Below are 20,955 nucleotides of genomic sequence, written 5' to 3' on the forward strand. Positions count from 1 at the left end.
ATAAAATCTTAAAAAAAAAAAAAAAGTAACAGTTGTTCTTGGTAGAAAATGGGAAAAATATGATAAAGTACAAAGAAGAGTTTTAAAATCTCCCATAATACCCCTATTTAGACATAAACATTGTTAACACTTACAATCTTTCAATAGTTTTACTCTGTGTGTGGTTTATATCATATGCTTCATTATATGGAAAACTGGGTATATTACTGGAAATATAGTTTTATATATTTTTTCCACTTCTAATATTGTAAAATTAAGATCGGTCTTATGTGATATTATTTCTGGGACTTTTTCTATTGCTCCAAAATTACATTATTATTTTTTTTTAGTTTCAATTATTTTTGACAAGTAAGAGCAATTGCAAATAAAACCTGGAGTTATGTGTTCTGAAAGAAATAATCCTTAGCTGAATGAATCTCTTAGCTTGATATTAACACATTTTGGTTTCCTAGACTAAAATATTCAGAGTTGACTACACAAGAAAAGATTTCATACACCCTGATTCTGTAGAATATAAGGGACTAAACCTTACTATTTGTTCCAAATTTCTTCTGGGCTTTTAGTGTATGTTCCTATTTCCCTTTGGGAACCAGAAATCTTGTCTTCAAATTAATGAGGAAATACTTTTCTTTACAATGTCAATATCATTATCAAATCATATTTACGAATGAATGGGTAAAACTAAGGGCGTAACATCTTCAGTGGGCCCACTGGTTCAGAATGTTTTATTGTACTACCCTTCCATCCCTCCCAAAGTCCAGCATGCCCTCCCTTTCCAAAATCAGCTTATCCTGCTCAGGCGCAAAGGCAGTGAGTAGTTCATTGTTACTACCTCTCCATGGTGCATATTAAATTCAAAAGAGAGATATAAAAAGCACTATTATGTTAAACATGGTTATTCAAGATGACAATTCTTTTTATTCCTGAAAATAAAATTATTTATCTATTATCTATCTCTCTCTCCATTATGCATTTGAGTCTATTATTGGAAATTTCTATCTATAGTTTGCTTTCTTCAGTATTCATCATAGTAACAGACATCAGAAAGTATCTTTTAACTTAGTAGTGAATGTTCCACAAATGAAGAAATGTAACACAGGGGACTGTTTCCCTATTAACTGATGAAGCTTTCTTCTGGGAATGCTCATGTGCCCACCAGCTACGATTCGGTGTCATAAGCAGATAAATTTTTTATCTTGTTTTCCCTCTATTTCTGAAAATTTAAGGAAATTTATGGAAATGAAACATTTCAAAGATTATGAAAGTAAGTCCAGGCAAGAAGGTATCTATGCTGGTTGATACCTGGAACTGTTTACCTTTCTCTATCATATAGAGTAGAGTGACCCTCCCAAAGCCTAGTGGCTAGAAATGTTCAATGTAAAACTGGCAATCTTGACTGACTTATGACTCAATTTTTTAAAATGAGAAAGTGTATAAAACATATTACTTAGGTTTGGCCACTTGCAAAAATATTATAAGACAAAATATTTTCAGAACTAACAAAAACGCTTGCACATTACTCTATTAGACACTGCAAAGGGAAATTTTCAGAGACGGGCCATTTCCTTTTGTACATAGCAACATGTGTTTCTTCTCTGCAGATAGGGAAAAACAAATCAGATTTTTCTCAATTTCCTGGGCCTTGAGAACTCGTTCAGCTGGACCTATGCCAGTAGAACAAAAGGAGTCACTTAAATGCAAGAGAGTCACAGAATTTCAGGAGAAAACAAAAATAATCCCTGAGGTGAATCCTACCTATTGTAGAACATACTGGTAAATTTTTTTTTTTTTTAAGATTTTATTTATTTATTTGTCAGAGAGAGAGCGAGCGAGAGCGAACACAGGCAGGCAGAGTGGAAGGCAGAGTCAGAGGGAGAAGCAGGCTCCCTGCGGAGCAAGGATCCAGATGTGGGACTCGATCCCAGGACGCTGGGATCATGACCTGAGCTGAAGGCAGCTGCTTAACCAACTGAGCCACCCAGGCGTCCCCATACTGGTAAATTTTTAAAATGGGAACAAGAGATCAATTTTCTTCTCCATGCTTTCTTCCTTATATTTCTTTAAACCACTAAGTGAGTGAGTAGTGAAATAAATGAAAAAAAAAAATGAAACTATACAAATGAAAAAATGAAAAAAAAATGAAAAATGAAATGAAATGAAAAAAAAAATAAGATTCAACTCAAGTCAATACATGCTATACAGCAAGAATTGCCCCAGTTTTTTATAAGTTGTAACTACTTGAACACTTTATAGACCAAAACATTATAAAGCCTGAGTCACCGTGAGTTGATTCAGTAAAATGAGTACTTTAATAGAATAAAACTTACAATAAAAATAATAATAATGAGTAAGTATATGATAATAAGGCCTAAGCTTAAGGACTACACATATTCTAAACACTATTTAGCACGGTCAAATTAAGCGCTTTTGGTTTTCTCCTATAGAAGAAAAAACTGGATGAAACTCCTGAAGAGTTAATGGATCCATAACACAAGGGAACGTAAAGAATGTGGTCTGCCCACTTTTGGGAAATGGGACTCCAGGATATAAATGATGTAGCACTAAGAACCACAGATTTTCTCACACCCCACCATCATCTTCCCTCCGGGTTGCCTTGTTGCCCACATCCTGGAGGGACCATTAATATTATATTCCATGTCAATGGTGACCACTGGAATTGTGCTACACAACAGAGATGTTTCTTACCCAAAGAAAAATGTCAAGAGGGGTGGGCTACTATACACTTCAATCTTTATTCAAACATATATTTAACAACCATTTGTGGAGAATTGCTATCAGTTGAGATTCTTTTACTCAAGATGTCAGAGTCAATTCAACCTAACAATAAAAAAGAGGAATTTATTGCTTCATGTAAATGAAGAGTCCAGGGGTATACTGGCTTTAGGCAAGTAGATAGTATCCTCGGAATCCTGTGTGTCTCTCTCCATTCCTTGGCTCCTCCCTGTTGACTGTTCTTTGACAGTACTTTGTAAATTGTTTAGAGCTGTACAAGCTACTAAAAAACAAGTCTTTCTGTTAATAATCAGTTTCTCCTGCCTTTACTAATTCCAAAGGCAACAGAATTATCTTTTGAGGACAATTAGCCTATTAGTCAGTGAACAAATATATAATTTGAGGAATAAAAGTGACCACACCCTTCAATGAAATAGACAATTGAATCTGAATCAGAATTGCTGGGATGGAGACTGAATGCGTGCATTTTTAACAGCTGTCTATGTAATATGTTGCATACGACCACTGGTCTGCACATTCAACAGACAGCACCAAGAACTAGTTTGCCTACATTTGTAAAATGTCTAAAGGAATTCAATAGTTATTGTAATGTTAAAATGTATCTAGGGGCACCTGGGTGGCTCAGTCAGTCAAAGTGGCTACCTTCGGCTCAGGTTATGATACCAGGGTCCTGGGATCGAACCCCTCATTAGGCTCTCTGCTCAGCTCAGAGCCTGCTTCTCCCTCTCCCTCTGCTGGCCTCTCTGCCTACTTATGTTCTATCTGTCTTTCAAATAAATAAAATCTTTTTAAAAAAATTAAAATGTATCTACATTATACTATTGCCAAGTTTTTTTTATCTGTGACAGTCTTAAGAATGCCAGGTTTTCTAAAACAGCCAGGACCCATAGAAATAGCTCAGCTTTTCCTAAACTTCATTCTCTCTGCTTATTCACACCTTCAGATAATTTTTATTCACATATAATTTTAGGGCAAAATTTGGGTGAAACTTGAAACCCCAGTATGAATTGCCATAAGTGTGTTGGCATAATATCCTTTCCCCCCCAATATTTAGTTATTTATTTATTTAGAGAGAGAGTGCTTGCTTGCAAGGGTGCACAAGCTGGGGGAAGGGAAGAGGGAGAGGGAGATAAGCAGACCTCCTGCTGAGCCAGGAGCCCATAGTGGGGCTAGATCTCAAGACCCTGAGATCATGACGTGAGCTGAAACCAAGAGTTGGACACTTAACTGACTGAGTCACCCAGGTGCCGCAATTGAAAGATATTCCTGCAAAGTAACTAGTAGTACTCTTCAAGTGCCAGGGTCATGAAAGACAAAGGAACTTGAGGAAACATGAAAACTAAATAAAATATGAGAGGCTGGACCAGAAAAAGGATGTCAGTTGGACGAGTGGAGAAATTACAACAAAGTCTGTACTGTGGTGAATAATATTATATCAATATTCATTTCCTGGCTTAGATTATTGTATCGTGGCTATGGTTATGTAGAATGCTAACATTAGGGAAAGCTAGATATATGGGAATTCTCTGGATGAATTTTGAAACTAAAAGTCTAAAATTATTTCAGAATAGGGTAGAAAAAGTAAAATAAAAGTTTCATTTTTTTCTTTTTAAAAATTTAAATCCTATTATTTAGCATATAATGTATTATTAGTTTCAGAGGTAGAGGTCAGTAATTCATCAATCTTATATAATACCAGGTGCTCATCACATCATGTGCCCTCCTAAATGTCCATCATCCAGTTACCCCAACCCTCTCCCTTCCAGCAACCCTCAGTTTGTTTCCTGTGATTAAGAGTCTCTTATGGTTTGTTTCCCTCTCTGATTTTGTCTTGTTTTATTTTTTCCTCTCTTCCCCTGTGATCTTCTGTTTTGTTTCTTAAATTCCACATATAAATGAGATAATGTGATTATTATTTTTCTCTGATTGACTTATTTTGCTTAGCACAATACCCTCTGGTTCCATCCACATCATTGCAAATGGCAAGATTTCATTTTTTGATAGTTGAGTAGTATTCCTTCATATGTATCTATATACCACATCTACTTCATCCCATCTGCTGATGGACAGCTGGGCTCTTTCCATAGTTTCCATAGTTTGGCTATTGTGGACATTGCTGCTATAAATATTGGGATGCAACTGCCCCTGCAGATCATTACATTTGTGTCTTTGGGGTAAATACCCAGTAGTATCATTGCTGGGTCATAGGGTAGCTCTATTTTCAATTTTATAGGAACCTTCATACTATTTCCAGAGGGGCTGTGCCAACCTGTATTCCCACCAACAGCGTAAGGGGATACCCCTTTCTCCACATCCTCACCAACATCTGTTGATTCCTGACTTGTTAATTTTAACCATTCTGACTGATGTAAGGTGGTATCTCATTGTGATTTTGATTTGTATTTCCCTGATGAAAAGTGATGTTCAGCACTTTTTCATGTATCTGCTGTCCATTCGTATGTCTTCTTTAGAGAAATGACTATTCGTGTCTTCTGTCCATTTCTTGATTGGATTATTTGTTCTTTGGGTGTTGAGTTTGAGAAGTTCATTAGAGATTTTGGATACTAGTCCTTTATTGGCTAAGATATTCGCAAATATCTTCTTCCCTTCTGTCGATTATCTTTTGGTTTTGTCCACTGTTTCCTTTGCTGTGCAAAAGCTTTTATCTTGATGAAGTCCCAATAGTTCATTTTTGCCTTTGTTTCTCTTCCCTTTGGAGACATGTATAGCAAGAAGGTGCTGGAGCCAAGGTCATAGAGGTTGCCGCCTGTTTCCCCTTTAGGATTTGGATGGATTCTTATTTCACATTTAGGTTTTTCCATCCATTTTGAGTCTATTTTTGTGTATGGTGTAAGGAAATGTTCCAGTTTCATTTTTCTGTATGTGGCTGTCCAGTTTTCCCAACACCATTTGTTGAAGAGATTGTCCTTTTTCCATTGGCTATTCTTTCCTGCTTTGTTGAAGATTAGTGGACCACAGAGCTGAGGGTCCATTTCTGAGTTCCACTGATCTGTTCCATTATCTATGTGTCTGTTTTTGTGCCAGTACCATACTGTCTTGATGATTACAGCTTTGTAATAGAGCTTTAAAGTTTGAAATTGTAATGCCACCAGCTTTGGTTTTCCTTTTCAACATTCCTTTAGTTATTTGGGATCTTTTCTGGTTCCATACAAATTTTAGGATTATTTGTTTCTGTGAAAATAGTTGATGGTGTTTTGATAAGGATTGTGTTGAATGTATAGATTGCTCTAGGTACCATAGATATTTTAACAATATTTGTTCTTCTAATCCATGAACATAAAATATTTTTCCATTTCTTTGTGTCTTCCTCAATTCCCTTCATGAATGTTCTATAGTTTTCTGAGTACAGATCTTTTGCCTTTTTGGTTAGGTTTATTCCTAGGTATCTTATGGTTTTGGGTGCAGTTGTAAATGGGATCGACTCCTTAACTCCTCTTTCTTCCGTCTCACTGTTGGTGTATAGAAATGCAACTGATTTATGTGCACTCATTTTATATCCTGCCACTTTGATGAATTCTAGCAGTTTTGGGTTGGTCTTTTGGGTTTTCCACATAGCATCATATCATCTGTGAAGAGTGAGAGTTGAGTTCTTCTTTGCTAATTCAGATGCCTTTTATTTCTTTTTGATTGCTGAAGCTAGGCCTTCTGGTATTATGTTGAACCACAGTGGTGAGAGTAGACATTCCTGCTGTGTTCCTGACCTTAGGGGAAAAGCTCTCAATTTTTCACCATCGAGAATGATATTCACCCTATGAATAATTTTAATCAAGAAAGGATGGTGCACTTTGTTAAATGCTTTTTGTTCATCTATTGAGAGGATCATATGGTTCTTGTCCTTTCTTTTATTAATGTAGTATATCACATTGATTGATTTGCAGATGTTGAACCATCCTTGAAGTCCAGGAATAAATCCCACTTGGTTGTAGTGGAAATAATCCTTTTAATATACTGTTGGATCCTATTGGCTAGTATCTTGGTGAGAATTTTTGCATCTATGTTCCTCAGGGGTATTGGTCTGTAATTCTCCCATTTGGTGGGGTCTTTGTCTGGTTTGTGTATCAAGGTAATGCTGGTCTCATAGAAAAAGTTTGGAAATTTTCCTTCTATTTCTATTTTTTGAAAGGGCCTCTGAAGAATAAGTATTCATTCTTCTTTAAATGTTTGGTAGAGTTCCCCTGAGAAGCCATCTGACCCTAGGCTCTTGTTTCTTGGGAGATTTTTGATTACTGCTTCAATTTCCTTGCTGGTTATGGGTCTGTTCAGGTTTTCTATTTCTTCCTGGTTTGGTAGTTTATACCTCTCTAGGAATGCATCCATTTCTTCCAGATTGCCTTATTTTTTGTCATATAGTTGGTCATAATATGTTCTTATAATTTGATTTCTTTGGTGTTGGTTGTGATCACTCCTGTTTCATTCATGATTTTATTTATTTGGGTCCTTTCTCTTTTCTTCTCGATAAGTCTATCCAGGGGTTTATCAATCTTATTAATTCTTTCAAAGAACCAGATCCTAGTTTCATTAATCTGTTCTACTATTCTCTTGGTTTCTATTTCATTGATTTCTGCTTTAATCTTTATTAATTCTCTTCTCCTGCTGGGTTTATGCTTTATTTACTGTTATTTCTCCAGCTCCTTTAGGTGTCATGTTAGGTTGTATATTTGAGACATTTCTTGTTTATTCTGAAAGGCTTGTGTTGCTATGTATTTCCTTCTTAGGACCACCTCTGCTGCATCCCAAAGATTTTGAATAGTTGTATTTTCATTCTTCATTTGTTTCCATGAATTTTTTAAATTCTTCTTTAATTTCCTGGTTGACCCATTCATTCTTTAGAAGGATGCTCTTCAGCCTCCATGTATTTCAGTTCTTTTCAAATTTCCTCTTGTGACTGAATTCAAGTTTCAAAGCATTGTGGTCTGAAAATATGCAAGGGATAATCCCAATCTTTTGGTACCAGTTGAAACCTGGTTTGTGACCCAGTATGTGATTTTTCTGGACAATGTGTCATGTGCAGTTGAGAAGAGTATGTATACTGTTGCTTTAGGATAGAATACTCCAAATATATCTGTTAAATCCAGCTGGTCAAGTGTGTCATCAAACCTCTTCTTTCCTTGTTGATCTTCTGCTTAGATGATCTGTCCATTGCAGTGAGGCAGGTGTTAAAGTCCCTTACTATTACAAAAATATGGAATACTTCATGAATTTGTACATCATCTTTGCACAAGGGCCATGCTAATCTTCTCTCTACCATTCCAATTTTGTTATATGTGCTGCCAAAGCTAACACAGCATCATATCTTTGAGATACTAACATATATTCATTTTTTCCTCCTTGTATTTCCTCTATCCCTTCCCCTCATTCAAACAAAGAAGATGCCTGAGAGGAGTGGTAAAACAGGGTAAAAGCCAGAAAAGTCTAACAGTCTTTCTGGCTATGGTTTTCAAGTGCCTAAGAGCTTAAATGGACAATATCTGGGGTAGAGACAGAATACTCAGAAGAAATTAAGAAATATTCCATATTTATCACTTCCACCTACCACCTTTGCCACCCATACATGTGGACTAGAAATAGATTTCCTAATTGGTGATAATAGAGATTTTGGAAGGTCCTATACAGAAGATCCTATGGGGCCAGGACCCATAGAGAGAGGGTATAACTGTGGTGAATTTAGCAGATGAGAATACAGAAAACCCAGAGTCTCTCATGCTTCCTTACTCCCAAAGTTTGACACAGAAACAGCAAAAATTTTCCTGTGCTCCACCCACTCAACTCCACCAAGACTGGCACAGAAGTAAGAGAAAGAGATAGAGAAGCTAAGAGAACCAGATGAACGCAAACAGGAGAATTTGAGACTATCTTGATGCAGCTGACTAAAACTCTTGGTCATTTGACATCCATTAAGTCTTTCTTCTGGAAAAAAAATGAAATCGGCAAAGATGGACTGTCATTTGCAGGGTGCAGGACCATAAAACTTGAGCCATTCCATTCCCCAAAGATAATTTGTATATATTACAAAAGGAGGAAAAAATGTAAGGGATTATTGACAAAGCCTTTACATCTATTCATAAGAATTCTTATATGCCTGTGTATCAGTGAGCTATTGCTACATTAATAAAGTATTCCCACACTTGATGGCTTAAAATGATAACTATTATTTATTATTTTACACGGTTTCTGTAGGCCAAGAATTTCAGAGTGGCTTAGCTACACCATTTTGGCTCAAGCTCTCTCATGAGTTAAAATGTCAACTAAGACTACACTCATTTGACATCTTGTAAGTCTGGAAGATGTAACTGCCAAGGTGACTCACTCACATGACTAACAAGTTCACCTTGGCTATTGGCAATTGGCTTCAGTTCCTCTCCTGCACAGAGTGGCTTGAGGATTCTCAAAACATGGTGGCTGGATTCCCTAGGGAGAGAGATTGAAGAGAAGGCAAGGCAGAGGCCTCAGTATCTTTTATGACCAAGCTTCATAAATTGTTATTTCCTCCAAGATCCTATTGGTTATACTGGTCAAGTCTACTGATTACGGGAGAAGATCACATATGATCAAGAATGCCAAAAGGAATGGCTCATTAGTAACCACCTCGAAGGCTGGCTACCATAGCTTACTACTTTGTAGTATTTCCACTACAGAATAAAGGATGTTTGCCCCAAACAAAAAAGGGGCATTCTAACAAATGTCATCTCTGTCAATAATCTCAGATATAAAAGAGAAAGGCAGTACACCTCCCTGTCAAAAAGAAGCAGTTTTTAAAAATATTTCACTTTGAATAAATTTTTGTCCATTTCCCAAAGACAAAGCGTAATATGGATATAGAAAGATTCATCTTTGTTGCTTAGACCAAAAAAATAAAACATGAAACTTCATCAGTAAAGCACTGGGAAACTAGTGTGGATATATCTGATTTTTGTTTAATTTTATTTTCAATGGAAAATAAAAGAGGCACTGCTATAAAAACTCCTCTGATTAATGTGTTTCCTAAAATCCTAACCTTCCACTCATTGCTTTATGAAAATAACTGACTAACTTAGGACCTGGCAAGAAGAATGGAGTTTTCCTGATCTCTGTCCAAAGAATTACCAGCAGCAACTGGTGTGTATCAATGACTAAGGGAGAGTTTGTCCACTCCCACCTCTGTGCCCTGGTATTGTGTAAGCCCCCCAAACCTGTGTACAACCCTGGAAGTGTAGGTAAAACCCAAATAGCACAATGAAGGCTTAAGCTAAATTAAGACACAGAAGGACAGTGTAGGTTGTATTTTTTCCACACATGTCCAAAGTACCCACTACCTAAGGATTCTGATAAAAATTGAATCAATGCTTGAAGTAGAAGACAAAAATATCACTAATTTTATCTATATGAAAAAAAAACCAATTTGGAAAGTTAATCCATTGGTCACTCTACTTAGTCAACTCAAAAAAAATTTTTTTAAAGATTTTACTTTATTTTATTTTATTTGAGAGAGCGAGAGAAAGAGAGATATAAAAGAGAAAAGCAAGTTCTCTTGAGAGAGAGCATGAGCAAGGGGAGGGGTAGATACAGATGGAGAAGGGCAAGTAGACTCCTGGTGGAGCAGGGAGCCTGATCCCAGGACCCTGAGATTATGACCTGAGCTGAAGTTAGATGCTTAACCAATTTAGTCACCCAGGTGTCTCTAGTCAACTCAATTAAAAAAAAAAATCTTCAAAGAAGGTTTTAAACAAAATTATATTGTAGAGTCTTACTTCTATTAATAATAATAACAATAATAAAATAAGTCACTTATATGTAAGCATTATACTAGGCACATTTTTCATCATGTTTGTCTCCCAAAAAACCTTAAGAATTGTGCATTATTATTTACAATTTTCACATACAAAGTCTGAGAGTCAGAAAGGTTAAATAACTTAATCAAGAATAATATGATCATCAGTAATGTAGTCTCCTTTTTCAACACAAGGCAAATTTAAAATATTTTGAGAAAAATATCTACTGTAGAAATACCATATTTATAACATAGAAGGAGAAGAAAAAGACCATTATTATCAATTCTAACAAGTACCCACTATGCACCAAACACTCTAAGATCTTAAAAATAAACATTAAAAAACATATTTCCTAAATTGAGCAGTGTGGCATGACAGGAGCAGTGAGATGGAAAATGACACCTAAAATGAAAAATTTCTTACCACACAGTGGGCTCTGCAGTCCATGTTATTGACTGCAAAACTGCTCAGACCAGCCATAAGGGAAAACATTTACTAATTAACCAGCTCTAAGAGAAAACCTTAGACGTCTTCATTTTGTGAATTATTCTTCATCTACCATACTTCCTCATTCTCATCTAGTCACAACTATCAGAAGGAAAATTTAACTTTGAGACTTTCAGACATTTGTGATTTTTAATCAAGGGTCTCTTTATCCATTTTTTTTAGAGAAACTGAGTTAAAAGAAGTCAACTCTGCCCAAACCACACAAATGGAGTAAGCCAAAGAATTTTGCCTCCTGTCTTCAAGTGTAGTATTTTACTTGTCCTTGTAACATAGTCATATACTCAAAGCTTCCTAGTCCTTTGGAAAATGAGATAGCATATATATATATATATATATATATATATATATACACACACACACACACACACATATATATATATATGAAACAGAGGTATAAAAAAATCCAGAAGTTTATTATTTTAGGACATAGACTTTGGAGTTAATATTAATCTCATGATTATATAATTACTATTTTATCACTTCATTCTGTGCAGTTATATCACTGTTCAGAGATTTTTTTATTCAAGTATAATTAATATAGAGGGCTATATTACTTTCAGGTGTACAACGTAATGATTCAACAATCATGAGCAACAGTGCTCATGATAATAAGTGTACTCTTAATCCTCTTATTTTACCCATACCCCCACATCCATCTCCCCTTGCACCAGTCTGTTCTGTATAGTAAAGGTCTGGTTTTTTTGTCTCTTTTTTTCTTTGCTCATTTGTTTTGTTTCTTAAACTCCACACACACGGGAAATGACATGTTATTTGTCTTTCTCAGCCTGGCTTATTTCACTTAGCATTATACCTGCTAGGTCCACCCATGTTTTTGCAAAAGCAAGATTTCACTTTTTGTGGCTGAAATATTTCACTGTGTATATATACTACATCTTCCTTATCCATCCATCTACTGATGGACACTTGGGCTGCTTCCATAGTTCGCTATTGTAAATAATGCTGGAATAAACATAAAGATGCATATATCTTTCCCAATTAGTGTTTTCATTTTCTTTTTTTTTTTTTTAAAGATTTTATTTATTTATTTGACAGAGAGAAATCACAAGTAGACGGAGAGGCAGGCAGAGAGAGAGAGAGAGGGAACAGGCTCCCTGCTGAGCAGAGAGCCCGATAAGGGACTCGATCCCAGGACCCTGAGATCATGACCTGAGCCGAAGGCAGCGGCTTAACCCACTGAGCCACCCAGGCGCCCATGTTTTCATTTTCTTTGGGTAAATACCCAGTAGTGAAATTACTGAATCATATGGTAATTCTGTTTTTAATTTTTTGAGGAATCTTCATACTGTTTTCCACAATGGCTATACCAGCTAGCATTCCCACCAACAATGCAAAATGATTCCTTTTTGTCCACATTCTCATCAACACTTATTATTTCTTATTGGTTTTGATTTTAGCCATTCTGACAGGTGTACGGCAATACCTCATTGTGGCTTTGATTTGCTTTTCCCTGAGGATGATGTTGATCATCTTTTCATATTTCTTTTGGCATCTGTAAGTGTTGTTTGGAAAAATGTCTATTCAGTTCCTCTGCCCATTTTTTTTTTTTTAAAGACCGTTTATTTATTTGAGAGAGAGAGAGAGAGAGAGAGAGAGAGAGCAGGAGAAGGAGCAGAGAGAGAGGGAGAGAGAATCCTCACGTAGATTCCCCAATGAGTGCAGAGCCTGATGCAGGGCTGGCTGGATCCCAGGACCCTGAAGCAAAATCACAAGTCAACTACTTAACCAACTAAGCAACCCAGGAGCCCTCCTCTGTCCATTTTTAACCAGATTATTTGTTTTTGTTGTTTCTTGTTTGTTTGTTTGTTTGTTTTGGTGTGGTTGTATAAATTCTTTATTTTGCATATTAACCCCTATTAGATACATCATTTGCAAATACTTTCTCCCATTTAGTAGTTATCTTTCTGTTTTATTCATGCTTTCCTTCTCCATGCAAAAGTTTTCTATTTTCGTATAGTCCCAAGTTTATTTTTGCTTTGTTTCACTTGCTTGAGGAGACATATCTAGAAAACTGTTTCTACCGCTGATATCAAAGAGATTACTGCCTATGTTTTCTTCTAGAAATTTCACAGCTCAGGTCTCACATTTAGGTCCTTATACCGTTTGAGTTTATTTTTAGGTATGGTATTTGAAAGTGATCCAGTTTTCCCAACACTGTTTGTTGAAGAGACTGTCTTTTCCCCAGTGTATCTTCTTGCTTCCTTTGTGACAGATTAATTGACCAAATGACTGTGGGTTTATTTCTGGGTTCTCTATTCTGTTTTATTGACTTATGTGTGTATTATTGTGCCAGTACCATGCTGTTCTGATTACTACAACTTTGTAGTACATCTTAAAACCTTGGACTGTGATACCTTCAGGTTTGTTTTTCTATTTCCAAGATTGCTTTGGCAATTTGGTTGTTTTTGTTTTGTTTTGTTTTTTGTTTTTGTTTTAGTTCCACATAAATTTTAAAATTATTTGTTCCAGTTCTGTGAAAAATACTGTTGGTATTTTGATGGGAATTGCATTAAATTTGTAGATTGCTTTGGCTAGACTAGACATTTTAATATTTGTTTTTACAACCCATGTGCATGGAACGTCTTTCATTTGTTTATGTCTTCTTTAATTTCTTTCATCAGTGTTTTATAGTTTTTGGAGTGCAGGTCTTTCACCTCCTTGATTAAGTTTATTCCTAAGTATTTTGTTCTTTTTAGTGCAATTGTAAATGGGATTGCTTTATTATTTTCTCTTTCTGCTACTTTATAGAAATGCAACTAGTCTCTGTAAATTATTTTTTTATCCTATGACTTTACTGAATTTATTTTTCAGTATTAGTAGTTTTTTTTGTGGAATTTTTAGGGTTTTATATAAGTATCTTGTGATCTGCAAATAGTGGAAGTTTTACCTCTTTCTTACCAAGTTGGATTCCTTTTGCTGATATATTTTTTAAAAATATGGAACACTTCACAAATTTATATGTCTTCCTTGCACAGGGACCATGCTTATCTTCCCTGTATCATTCCAGTTTTTTAGTGTATGTGCTACAGAAGCAAACACTATTTCTTCTTGTTGTCTGATTGCTGTGGCTAGTACTTCCAGTACTATGTTGAATAAAAGGGATAAGAGTGGACATTATTGTCTTGTTCCTGAGCTTAGAGGAAAAGCTGTCAGTTTTTCTGCATTGAGTATGATGTTGGCTATGGATTTTTTTTTTTTTTAATTTTGGCCTTTATTATGTTGAGGTGTGCTCCCTCCAAATATACTTTGTTGACAGTTTTTTATCATGAATGTGTGTTGTACTTTGTCAAATGCTTTTTCTGCATCCATTAAAATAATCATATGGTTTTTATCCTTTCTCTTATGATATGATACATCATGTTGCTTGATTTGCAAATATTGAAGCATGCTTGCATCTCTGGAATAAATCCCACTTAATTGAGAATTTTTTTTTCATATATTGTTGGATTGAGTTTGCTAGAATTTTGTAGTGGATTTTTGCATCTACATTCATCAGAGATATTGGTCTGTAGTTTACTTTTTCTTATAGTGTCACTGCTCAGAAATTTTTGAAACGGTTTTTTGCAAATTGGAAAGAAGAGGGGTGGCTGCAGGAAATATTTCTTAAGTTGTTAGAATTCCGTTCTCAGATGACTTCTTTTCAGACTGCTGTACCTCACCAGTAGCAGGTTGGCACTGATGAAGAAACAAAAATAATTATGCAATTATTATGAAACTCTGTGTTCATAATAATACCTTTTTCTTCACAAATGGCAGGGGAGTGGGCAGGGAACCAGTCCCCTTGTCTCATGTAATTTCTTCCATCTGAAGATATATAAGAAAGTTTATAGCATTAGTTCAATGTGCATCCAAGATTTTCTTGCTCTTAGTGGTTAGATTCACTGGGCAGTTTAATAGCCAAAATCCTTCCCACAAAATAAGAAAAAGACTGCAGTTCCACCGGAAACTGAAAATAGCTTTTGGAAGAGTGAAAAATTCTGAAGTCGAGCATATTTATGTCTTATTTCACTATCTTCAGTGTTTTGAAAAATACTAAAAGCAGAATTAGTACTCAAAATCCCACCCTAAAAAGGTCTCCTGTTTTTAAGACTACCGAAAATACTGATGTTCCTTTTGTAGGAGGCTTTCATCAGTATTAAAGAGATAATAGATGTGACTGCATTTTAAATACTCATCTTGCAAATTCCTGTTATTTGAATTTTTTAATCTCTTGGAAGTGCCACTATAAAAATGTGATTTTATTTTATAAAATGTCCCTAGACTTTCAATAGAATCTAGAATAGAAGTAGGTGGAGGTTCAATTTCCTTATTTTAAACGCTTTCTCTAATTCTTACATTCAACAGAAGACTAATGCAAATAGAGTCAAGGGTCACATGGAACTCTTAACACACCAGGAAACCATCCCAGGGTGTGCTATTGGTTTTTCCCAACCACTTTCTTTATGGGTTCATTTCACATCTGATCTCACACCTTGGAAAAAATACAGATCTGAAGTTCACTTGAATGAGAGATTTTCCTCTTTATAACACTAATAGAAATTGAGGGCTTTGATATTGTCATGGAAATGACTCTGTAAATGTGCTCAAAGTCCTGTTTCAAACAGAATGAGCAAGGAACAATTTTGTTTGTTTTTGTTTTTGTTTGTTTTCTTTCCAGATTATGAGATTGGAGTATGGGTAGAGAGAACCTCTGGTTGAGATAGTGGGAGCAAAAGGGGAAAAAAACGAGCCTGAAAGAATTCTTCATACTATGCCAGCAAGTTGTATAGGACAGCTTTATTAAAAAAAAAAAAAAAAAAAGAAAAGATGTTTGTCTGCTCCTTCAGGTGCACGAAGACACAGACTGTTGAGAACTGGAGAGGAAAGGTAGGAAAAATATGAAAGAAAAAATGGAACAGCTCATTTGTCTCTGATTCTTAGTGGTTTTTTTTTTAATTTTTTTTTATTTTTATAAACATGTATTTTTATCCCCAGGGGTACATGTCTGTGAATCGCCAGGTTTACACACTTCACAGCACTCACCAAAGCACATACCCTCCCCAATGTCCATAACCCCACCCCCCCTTCTCCCAACCCCCCTCCCCCAGCAACCCTCAGTTTGTTTTGTAAGATTAAGAGTCACTTATGGTTTGTCTCCCTCCCAATCCCATCTTGTTTCATTGATTCTTCTCCTACCCACTTAAGACCCCATGTTGCATCACCACTTCCTCATATCAGGGAGATCATATGATAGTTGTCTTTCTCTGCTTGACTTATTTCGCTAAGCATGATACGCTCTAGTTCCATCCACGTTGTCACAAATGGCAAGATTTCATTTTTTGATGGCTGCATAGTATTCCATTGTGTATATATACCACATCTTCTTTATCCATTCATATGTTGATGGACATCTAGGTTCTTTCCATAATTTGGCTATTGTGGACATTGCTGCTATAAACATTCGGGTGCACGTGCAACTTCGGATCACTACGTTTGTATCTTTAGGGTAAATACCCAGTAGTGCAATTGCTGGGTCATAGGGCAGTTCTATTTTCAACATTTTGAGGAACCTCCATGCTGTTTTCCAGAGTGGCTGCACCAGCTTGCATTCCCACCAACAGTGTAGGAGGGTTCCCCTTTCTCCGCATCCTCGCCAGCATCTGTCATTTCCTGACTTGTTGATTTTAGCCATTCTGACTGGTGTGAGGTGATATCTCATTGTGGTTTTGATTTGTATTTCCCTGATGCCGAGTGATATGGAGCACTTTTTCATGTGTCTGTTGGCCATCTGGATGTCTTCTGTGCAGAAATGTCTGTTCATGTCCTCGGCCCATTTCTTGATTGGATTATTTGTTCTTTGGGTGTTGAGTTTGCTAAGTTCTTTATAGATTTTGGACACTAGTCCTTTATCTGATATGTTGTTTGCAAATATCTTCTCCCATTCTGTCAGTTGTCTTTTGATTTTGTTAACTGTTTCCTTTGCTGTGCAAAAGCTTTTGATCTTGATGAAATCCCAATAGTTCATTTTTGCCCTTGCTTCCCTTGCCTTTGGCGATGTACCTAGGAAGATGTTGCTGCGGCTGAGGTCGAAGAGGTTGCTGCCTGTGTTGTCCTCAAGGATTTTGATGGATTCCTTTTGCACATTGAGGTCCTTCATCCATTTTGAGTCTATTTTCGTGTGTGGTGTAAGGAAATGGTCCAATTTCATTTTTCTGCATGTGGCTGTCCAATTTTCCCAACACCATTTATTGAAGAGGCTCTCTTTTTTCCATTGGACATTCTTTCCTGCTTTGTCGAAGATTAGTTGACTGTAGAGTTGAGGGTCTATTTCTGGGCTCTCCATTCTGTTCCATTGATCTATGTGTCTGTTTTTGTGCCAGTACCATGCTGTCTTGATGATGACAGCTTTGTAATAGAGCTTAAAGTCCGGAATTGTGATGCCACCAACGTTGGCTTTCTTTTTCAATATCCCTTTGGCTATTCGAGGTCTTTTCTGGTTCCATATAAATTTTAGAATTATTTGTTCCATTTCTTTGAAAAAGATGGATGGTACTTTGATAGGAATTGCATTAAATGTGTAGATTGCTTTAGGTAGCATAGACATTTTCACAATATTTATTCTTCCAATCCAGGAGCATGGAACATTTTTCCGTTTCTTTGTGTCTTCCTCAATTTCTTTCATGAGGACTTTATAGTTTTCTGAGTATAGATTCTGTGCCTCTTTGGTTAGGTTTATTCCTAGGTATCTTATGGTTTGGGGTGCAATTGTAAATGGGATGGACTCCTTAATTTCTCTTTCTTTTGTCTTGTTGTTGGTGTAGAGAAATGCAACTGATTTCTGTGCATTGATTTTATATCCTGACACTTTACTGAATTCCTGTATAAGTTCTAGCAGTTTTGGAGTGGAGTCTTTTGGGTTTTCCACATATAGTATCATATCATCTGCGAAGAGTGATAATTTGACTTCTTCTTTGCCAATTTGGATGCCTTTAATTTCCTTTTGTTGTCTGATTGCTGAGGCTAGGACCTCTAGTACTATGTTGAATAGCAGTGGTGATAATGGATATCCCTGCCATGTTCCTGACCTTAGCGGAAAAGCTTTCCGTTTTTCTCTATTGAGAATGATATTTGCGGTGGGTTTTTCATAGATGGCTTTGATGATATTGAGGTATGTGCCCTCTATCCCTACACTTTGAAGAGTTTTGATCAGGAAGGGATGCTGTACTTTGTCAAATGCTTTTTCAGCATCTATTGAGAGTATCATATGGGTCTTGTTCTTTCTTTTATTGATGTGTTGTATCACATTGACTGATTTGCGGATGTTAAACCAACCTTGCAGCACTGGAATAAATCCCACTTGGTCGTGGTGAATAATCCTTTTAATGTACTGTTGAATCCTATTGGCTAGTATTTTGGTGAGAATTTTCACATCTGTGTTCATCAAGGATATTGGTCTATAGCTCTCTTTTTTGATGGGATCCTTGTCTGGTTTTGGGATCAAGGTGATGCTGGCCTCATAAAATGAGTTTGGAAGTTTTCCTTCCAGTTCTGTTTTTTGGAACAGTTTCAGGAGAATAGGAATTAGTTCTTCTTTAAATGTTTGGTAGAATTCCCCCGGGAAGCCATCTGGCCCTGGGCTTTTGTTTGTTTGGAGATTTTTAATGACTGTTTCAATCTCCTTACTGGTTGTGGGTCTGTTCAGGCTTTCTACTTCTTCCTGGTTCAGTTGTGGTAGTTTATATGTTTCTAGGAATGCATCCATTTCTTCCAGATTGTCAAATTTGTTGGCGTAGAGTTGCTCATAGTATGTTCTTATAATAGTTTGTATTTCTTTGGTGTTAGTTGTGATCTCTCCTCTTTCATTCATGATTTTATTTATTTGGGTCCTTTCTCTTTTCTTTTTGATAAGTCTGGCCAAGGGTTTATCAATTTTATTAATTCTTTCAAAGAACCACCTCCTAGTTTCGTTGATTTGCTCTATTGTCTTTTTGGTTTCTATTTCATTGATTTCTGCTCTGATATTTATGATTTCTCTTCTCCTGCTGGGCTTAGGGTTTCTTTCTTATTCTTTCTCCAGCTCCTTTAGGTGTATGGTTAGGTTGTGTACCTGAGACCTTTCTTGTTTCTTGAGGAGGGCTTGTACCGCTATATATTTTCCTCTCAGGACTGCCTTTGTTGTGCCCCACAGATTTTGAACTGTTGTATTTTCATTATCATTTGTTTCCATGATTTTTTTCAATTCTTCTTTAATTTCCCGGTTGACCCATTCATTCTTTAGAAGGATGCTGTTTAGTCTCCATGTATTTGGGTTCTTTCCAAACTTCCTCTTGTGGTTGAGTTCTAGCTTCAGAGCATTGTGGTCTGAAAATATGCAGGGAATGATGCCAATCTTTTGATACCGGTTGAGTCCTGATTTAGGACCGATGATGTGATCTATTCTGGAGAATGTTCCATGTGCACGAGAAGAATGTGTATTCTGTTGCTTTGGGATGAAAAGTTCTGAATATATCTGTGATGTCCATCTGGTCCAGTGTGTCGTTTAAGGCCTTTATTTCCTTGCTGATCTTTTGCTTGGATGATCTGTCCATTTCATGGAGGGGAGTGTTAACGTCCCCTACTATTATTGTATTATTGTTGATGTGTTTCTTTGATTTTGTTATTAATTGGTTTATATAGTTGGCTGCTCCCACATTGGGGGCATAGATATTTAAAATTGTTAGATCTTCTTGTTGGGCAGACCCTTTGAGTAGGATATAGTGTCCTTCCTCATCTCTTATTATAGTCTTTGGCTTAAAATCTAATTGATCTGATATAAGGATTGCCACTCCTGCTTTCTTCTGATGTCCATTAGCATGGTAAATTGTTTTCCACCCCCTCACTTTAAATCTGGAGGTGTCTTCGGGCTTAAGATGAGTTTCTTGGAGGCAACATATAGATGGGTTTTGTTTTTTTATCCATTCTGATACCCTGTGTCTTTTGACAGGGGCATTTAGCCCATTTACATTCAGGGTAACTATTGAGAGATATGAATTTAGTGCCACTGTATTGCCTGTAAGGTGACTGTTACTGTATATGGTCTCTGTTCCTTTCTGATCTACCACTTGTAGGCTCTCTCTTTGCTTAGAGGACCCCTTTCAATATTTCCTGTAGAGCTGGTTTGGTGTTTTCAAATTCTTTCAGTTTTTGTTTGTCCTGGAAGCTTTTAATCTCTCCTTCTATTTTCAATGATAGCCTAGCTGGATATAGTATTCTTGGCTGCATGTTTTTCTCGTTTAGTGCTCTGAAAATATCATGCCAGCTCTTTCTGGCCTGCCAGGTCTCTGTGGATAAGTCAGCTGCCAATCTAATATTTTTACCATTGTATGTTACAGACCTCTTTTCCCGGGCTGCTTTCAGGATTTTCTCTTTGTCACTAAGACTTGTAAATTTTACTATAAGGTGACGGGGTGTGGGCCCATTCTTATTTATTTTGAGGGGTGTTCTCTGAACCTCCTGAATTTTGATGCTCGTTCCCTTTGCCCTATTGGGGAAATTCTCCCCAATAATTCTCTCCAATATACCTTCTGCTCCCCTCTCTCTTTCTTCTTCTTCTGGAATCCCAATTATTCTAATGTTGTTTCGTCTTATGGTGTCACTTATCTCTCGAATTCTCCCCTCGTGGTCCAGTAGCTGTTTGTGCCTCTTTTGCTCAGCTTCTTTCTTCTCTGTCATTTGGTCTTCTATATCACTAATTCTTTCTTCTGCCTCATTTATCCTAGCAGTGAGAGCCTCCATTTTTGATTGCACCTCATTAATTGCTTTTTTGATTTCAACTTGGTTAGATTTTAGTTCTTTTATTTCTCCAGAAAGGGCTTTTATATCTCCCGAGAGGGTTTCTCTCATATCTTCCATTCCTTTTTCGAGCCCGGCTAGAACCTTGAGAATTGTC

The 20,955-nt window shown here is 36.5% G+C and overlaps 2 non-coding genes across 2 annotated transcripts; both read right to left on the reverse strand.

The window, feature by feature from the left end:
- Positions 1-7,951: 7,951 nt before the first annotated feature.
- On the reverse strand, positions 7,952-8,058 carry LOC116587373. Its single transcript, XR_004284397.1, has one exon. It is a non-coding gene; the product is annotated as a U6 spliceosomal RNA (small nuclear RNA).
- Positions 8,059-13,978: 5,920 nt separating this feature from the next.
- Positions 13,979-14,087, reverse strand: LOC116587375. Its single transcript, XR_004284399.1, has one exon. It is a non-coding gene; the product is annotated as a U6 spliceosomal RNA (small nuclear RNA).
- Positions 14,088-20,955: the final 6,868 nt, after the last annotated feature.

This window comes from Mustela erminea, chromosome 3 (genome assembly GCF_009829155.1).
Source record: "Mustela erminea isolate mMusErm1 chromosome 3, mMusErm1.Pri, whole genome shotgun sequence".
In the NCBI taxonomy this organism is placed as follows: Eukaryota; Metazoa; Chordata; class Mammalia; order Carnivora; family Mustelidae; genus Mustela; species Mustela erminea.